This window comes from Varroa jacobsoni, unplaced genomic scaffold, assembly GCF_002532875.2.
Source record: "Varroa jacobsoni isolate VJ856 unplaced genomic scaffold, vjacob_1.0 scaffold_1251, whole genome shotgun sequence".
In the NCBI taxonomy this organism is placed as follows: Eukaryota; Metazoa; Arthropoda; class Arachnida; order Mesostigmata; family Varroidae; genus Varroa; species Varroa jacobsoni.
Window position 1 is genome coordinate 118878 of NW_019214153.1, and position 6781 is coordinate 125658.

General features: G+C 39.7%; 1 long non-coding RNA gene across 1 annotated transcript; it reads right to left on the bottom strand.

Annotated features, from left to right (window-relative positions):
• Positions 1–2854: 2854 nt before the first annotated feature.
• On the bottom strand, positions 2855–6002 carry LOC147752445 (uncharacterized). The gene is made up of 2 exons (XR_015314045.1): positions 5922–6002; positions 2855–3308 (listed from the first exon to the last, which is right to left on the bottom strand). It is a non-coding gene; the product is annotated as an uncharacterized LOC147752445 (long non-coding RNA).
• Between the last annotated feature and the right edge of the window lie 779 nt (positions 6003–6781).

The window sequence follows — 6781 nt, forward strand, 5'->3', positions numbered from 1 at the left end:
GTCGAAAAATTATTCTATCAAAACAAACAGCAAGGTTAAACGTTTGCTTTCATCTTTATACAGATATGCTAGCCATTTTTGAGCACAATTCCGACTGCAATTCTCTTCACTGTACAAAAAACCGGAGCTGGCATCGCAGGACTCTTGTTCCTGGCTTGTCCACAAGGGCATGTAGAGGGCTGGTTGAATAACGCGCGCGTTCGGGTCATGATATATTATACAGGCGAACATCGCATTCGAATAGCTAGGTCAACCAAAAGCACCGTAGTCTGGTAGATCTTAACCATCTTTCCTCGTTTGCCGGTCCCGTACAGATGTTCACATGCATGGGATCAGCTAGGGATGAGCTTATTCCGCACTTTTTTCAGCACACAGCGAACGGGAGTCTTCGAATAACATCTAAGCGTCGGCCATGGGTATCCAGTCCGGTCATAAACAAAGGGGGTTCGCATATGGCTTTTATGCGTATGCTTTTCGGGTGATTAGCACGACGTCTTCAAGAATCTGCTCCACATTACCGTATTACGCACACCGTTGTCATTGTTGCAGGCGGCGTGGACGTGTTTTTCTCTTACGTTGTTTGCTCGCCTTCTTAACGAATATTGTTGCCAAATTGAAAATTTAGCGTTTCAGACGAAGTGTAAGTTCAGCGTGATCCTTAAGTGCCAGTATTCTGGCTGAGGCTTCATTTGCCGGATACGCAAAAATGAATCAAAGAAGGTTACACAAGCCATTCAGATGTCGCTCGAAGGTTATTTCGTTCGACAAAATCTTCATCGATCGTTGTTTAGAGAAGACATCACCGAAGTGTAGCTTTCGCTACGCTATTGGTCTTACTACTAGTATACAAAATGTAACAACAGAAACGTCCAGCATAGTGCAGCTTGGGCCCTTGATTGCTAGAAGCTTTTTTTTTTTATCATTTATATATTTCCCATAGCTTACTTACATATCTAATGTTGCCTTATCGTTGCAAAATGGGAACAAACTAATAACTTTGTCACCGTAACTGTACTGCCGTAACGCGTTTGTCCAGTGGGTTGAGGAATAACTGAGATGGTCAAAATTTGAAACCGGGCGTAGACACTTCATTTTATGTTGGGAATCAGCGTTCCGAAGCAATGCTTAAAAACAGTAACGCCTAACGTAAAAGCTTGAAACATTTGTTTATTCATAGGGTAATTACTTTGATTATTTTCTGATTAAAATATCAAGTACTTTACTGCGATGATTCCCCCTTCCATGCGTTTCGCTTACTTATATTCTACTATAGCAATGACTATTAGCAAAGCTACAAAATGTTTTACTTAGAAAAAAATGTTCAATACCTGGAGGCAGGTCAACAAACGAGTCCCGTGTGTTCTACCCAGTTTTTTTCTTCGCCTGGTTTCGCTTATCTTCTAAGCACTTTTTTACATTGCAATTTAAATTTTGCTGAACCGCTTGGCCGGCGAGCATCAGTCATTTTTGTGCGCGGTATCAACCGAGAAGCCCTTTGTGCAAACTTCAGGGTAAAATCACTAATTTTTACAACTATTTGACTGCTTAATTATTTTCCCAATTAATTTTAGCAGTTATGTTTGGCCAGAAAGAGTAATATCATTACGCTTTCTACTCGTAAGGCATTCGAAATCGGTCCCCACCACGCCATGGCCGTGGTGGTGGCCGTTGAAGCGGCACCGACGCGAAGTTTTTAGATCTTACAGAAAAACTTCTGCACATAATATATGTTGGCAGTCTATGAAAAATTCGACTCTTAAGTTTTACTGTTGTACCCAAATCTAATCTATCTTCTTTTCGAAGAGCAATACTGGTCAACGTAGTGGAAAATACAAAGTGAAGAGATATGACGTCCAAGGGAAAAGTGGTTAAAGTATGGTATATTTCACACTCTTACCAGCCGTGGTGCGTAGCCTTTTACATCCAGGGATCGTACCTATGACTTCTATGTAGCTTCTGATAATTCAAACATATCTGTTACTCCTCTCCGGTGACAGAAAGAAATCCAGAGAAATCTAAGTAACAGTTAGGGTACATGGTACAATCGTCCAAAAATCATAACAATTTCTCTCTTAGTTACCAGAGTGTTTACGTCCCTTTGCAGTTTCTTTGGGTTGGGGATCTGTGTAAATGATTACTTTTGTTTCTTTGGGCCAGTTAGCCAATTAGCTCCGTTTAGCTGTAGTGAATAGGATCGGTACCGAAACGATTAAATGGACACCACAGAAGATGACTGATAAGGATTTAACGGTAATTTAAGCTAGCTCAAAGCGAACAAGACCCTAGAAGCAGCAGACCCGTTCCGTACCCCTAATTTGTCATTAAGTAGGTATGCGCTATTCTAGTATCATTGTATATCGCACACGATCGTTATGTTAAAGAACAGGTGGCTTTATATCGCTAGAAATCATCGATGGTGCGCATTTCTGCCGAATCTTGGTTCTGCCAGCTACAGTCCGCTCGTATTTATTGCTACAACAATGGTTTCACATTCATCGTTGCCGGAAAGGAAAGCCGTCGGAAACCGCCTGACCACACACGACTGAGGTATGACAGGGAATGTTCAAATTTTGTCAGAAAAAGTCTTCCCACTCACGTCAAACTGGATGTCTACGTTTCTGTGTGTGTGTGTGTGTGTGTGTATATCTATACTTACGTTATACCCTGTATTATTCTTTATATATTCGTTGTACCCTCAGTGAATTCTGCGCTTCTAAAATCCCGCGACGTTGCAGGGCCATTCTAAGACACCCTGCCAGACCTGGATGTTTGCTGCTATCTGTTGTTAGCTACGCAGTTACAGATATCGTTTAGCAATGGTTTCTGTGGGAATGATTAAAAAAAAACACTCAGGTTTTAGCGGTACATTTTTCTGCTCATATTAAATATTCGTGGCAGATTATATTTTTTTGCCGTTTCACTTCGTTTGACGGATCTAGAAGTCGATTTTGGCTATTTTCTAAATAGTGATGGGAATTGAACGCAACCATCTTCGATTACTACGGCTGTCGATTCGAATTGAATATTCTTCTCTCACTTTTGTAGAGTACTGTATATTTCGGTTAAACTATTCATATGTTTCTATTTGCACCTTTCGTCCGCAGCACCCTGTATCCTATGCTACTAGAAATGGCATGCCAACTTCGTATAATCAATAGGCATCTAGGCGGTTTTATGGACAACAATGAACGCATTATTTTTAACGAAGTCATCTTGCTTGCTCTCTCGATGATCCGGACGAATGAAGATGATGACCACGCTACAAGGCACTGCGTCCAGTGCCATGTATGGCTACGCTTTAGCGACACCTGTCATGAAATCCAAAACTGGTCAACGAAAGTAATGAAGTCTTCCGTACTAGTATAATACGATTTCAATGAGAAACGTTGCCAGCGTCTGTAATCGCTATACATGGTTAAATGAAGTTTGGGTTTTAGTTTATTTATGAGCATCGCGCCTGTATGAGTATTTTTTTTTCACAGTGATGGCCATTATCATGAGAAAACGGCAAATTCGTTTTTTTTTTTCCACATACGTTGAAAATCTTAAATCACTACATATCGCTATACACCACCGAAGACAGAAAATCAATTTTTACCCTTATATCTACTTGCAATGTGAATTCAGATCGGACGTGCCTGCCCGCAAGTGATGTGCCTAAGCCTATTCTGTGAAAGTACCATATGTTAACTTAGATTGAATATATCCTTCACGAAAGCCTCTTTGGATGCTAAATTTGTTATCACTCTGCCATGGATAAAGATATCTATTCATAGATATTATAGGGGAGAGCAACATGCAGCACAATGACAGCGCCCAACGAGGTAATAATTCATATTTTTATTGATACACCGATCAGTTGCAAGCAATGAATGCATGCTAGTGTCCACATACGACGCTGATTTGTAGATACTTTAGAGGGTTTTCAATTGTGGGTCTGAATCGCTGGATTATTCAGCTCGGGCTCATTTGTCGGTTAAGAACTACTTGTCAAGTGAAATATTTGCCTAATTTGTATTTTGCCCTAAGATCGGATAATGATGCGCTTCGTGCGGAAATCTGTATCACCATGACTCTAATGGTGGAAAAAAAAAACTTAACCAACATTTTGTTCCCTGTCTATTCATCTAGACTGTATTTCACTGCAAAAAATTACCGGCTACTTAATTGAGTTAATATTATATTTTGCGTTCGAACAAATATCTGGCTTTCTGCAGGTGTATGAAAAGTAGACATTTCAGAAGAATTCTCCTCATTATAAGCTTCGCTCTTTCGCGACGATGTGCGGTATGGGTAAAAATGAATAATAATTATGTAAGTGCTCTAATCAATGTCCAAACGTGCTTTTAAAGTAAGCATTCTTTTTGCAATAGCTACATTTTTCTAGGCCTAAACGAGAGTTTTTCCTTTGCTCTATTAGCTGAACCTTGTTCAAAACTAGATTAAAACAGCTGCACATTTTTCATATATTAAGCAAACGTATTATGTACTAACCAGTATAAACTAAATATCATTATACCTACTCTAATACCTTGCAAGGCATCATGAAGATGAAACGCAATCCTGAGAATCAACCGCAGCGTTTCTTATGCTTTATGACTGTTACTCGTAGTCATAAGCTACTGTTAGTTGTTACCTAACTAGCCGAGGTACTCAGCTGCGATTAAAAAGTCCGCAGGAATACACACAAAAAGTATCTTTTTCGCATCTACGAGAAAGATGTTCGCATCTGCCATAGTACTACATGCACCATGCCAATTCACTTAAATTGAAATTAGAGGAAAAACGAAGGTACGCCACGCTTTGTCGCTTGACCACCTCACTAGCATAGTTGAAATTTTCATAAGATCACTTTAAAAAGTGGTCGTCTGTTGATAGATAAGCCAGCACCCGTAACTGAAATCAAAATTGCCCACTGCGGTAAAATTACTAAGTAAATGCAATTTTCGGGTGATCCATTGAATGCGCGCTAGTAGTCGTACCGCGACTATAAGTAAAAGAAAAAAATGTTCGCTACTGTCGTAGTTTTCTGGTGCGGTTGCTTTGGGGAGCAAATGAGGTTCGCGAGGTGTAGCAGAAGTAGGAGTAGAATTCGCATTAAGGCGGGTCCTTAGGTCGACAAAAAAAAAATTTCAAAAGCCTTCCTTTCTCTCCTGTGTGTTTTAATGAACCAGCAGTCTTAAAGTATCAGCCAGATACAAATTATTCACAGAGCAAGGTTTTACACGGGTCAGAATTTTGCACAACAGGTGAGAAGACTGGGCGAAGACACTTTCAGCAAACCAGACAAACAGATGAGGCCAAACAAATAGAATAGACAGCGTATTTAATTACTTCACCTCGGTTATATTGTGGAGGAGATCAGGGGCAGCTGTGGGTTCTTTTGCGCGGAATCGGCGCAACATGATGGAAAAATGAGATACGTATTTTTCATTTTTATACGCTAAATCTATCATTATAGTTGTTGTTATGTAAGTTGTACCTGTATCATTTTATATTCATTTATACTGCCGCTGTAAGTTTACGTATACAAAGATAAATTCGCATAAAGAAATTACTGTTATCCGATTCACCTTTATACCCACGGGGTAAAGTTGAAGTTCGCTTAATCAGTTACGCGTTATCTCGCACTACCTACTTATGTCGATTAGCGAGCCTGTAAGTAACACTGGGCGGAGTAATTTCTTCCTACGCTGAAGTTATTAGCTTGAAAGAAGATCGAAAGTCTTATGGTGTTGTTTTGCTTTGCATTAATACTATCTGCGCTTATCTCAGTACACGTTGATTAGTATGTACGAGGCAGCTACGAATTTACCGTTGAGCCTTACTTGGCAACTGCGATACGGGTGATTTTTATAAGTTGCGTTCGACCAAATAACAAACTCGAATATCAACTATGAGTCCCTTGAACGTTCACAAACCTTTGCCATAGAATAAAGTTGTCGTTGTGAGGTAACTACACAACAACAAACAGTTAATTCAACTAACTTAGCTAGCCTCGCGAACTTAAACAAAAACCACAATCATGCTAAGAAGCGTGATCACGTATGAAGTCTTGTTTTGAGTTGAGAAAGAGACGTGTCTACTCTCCTTCAAAGCATTACTAAAAATGAAAAAGTTAAAAAAACCTATTCCATATCCTCCTACTGTTTGTGTCCTTTGTCCGCATGCCATAAGGAGAAATTCCTAAGTAACGAGTATGCTTTATAGAACAAAACACTACTAGCAGACGACAGTGTCACCCTAGATCGTCTTGGGCTGTGATGTACCATTTACGTTCGAATTTAGACAAACGCACTACGTTTTATGGGCTGGGAGTTGGCCGTCTGAGGGAATGCCTAAGGGCGGTACCGGAAGTAAAATTTGGAACATTTATGCTATCAGGTATTGATGAACTTATTATTGTTAGTTATAAAGATTGCCGAAGAATCACAAAATTATAATTCATCTACTAATTATTTGACTTTTCTGTATGCTCAGTTTTAGGAAGTACTTAAGGCTTGTTGCTAGAGCAATGGAACACGGCTGTAATCGTTAAATTTTGGTCACATGGTATGGCACGAGACAACGGTTATAATCAGTTTGACAAAGTCTATTCTACACGATTGATTCCAAGTCTATAGAGGTGCATTTATATACCCCTGCTATTTAGTTTGGTAAAAAGACCTATTGCCAGCTTCAGTTAATACAGTTCAAACAAAATAGAGATGCAAGAGAATTAGCTGATGAACGTTTGACCATGGCGATTCTTTGGTACCGCTGTCTTGTCCAGCGAAGGACT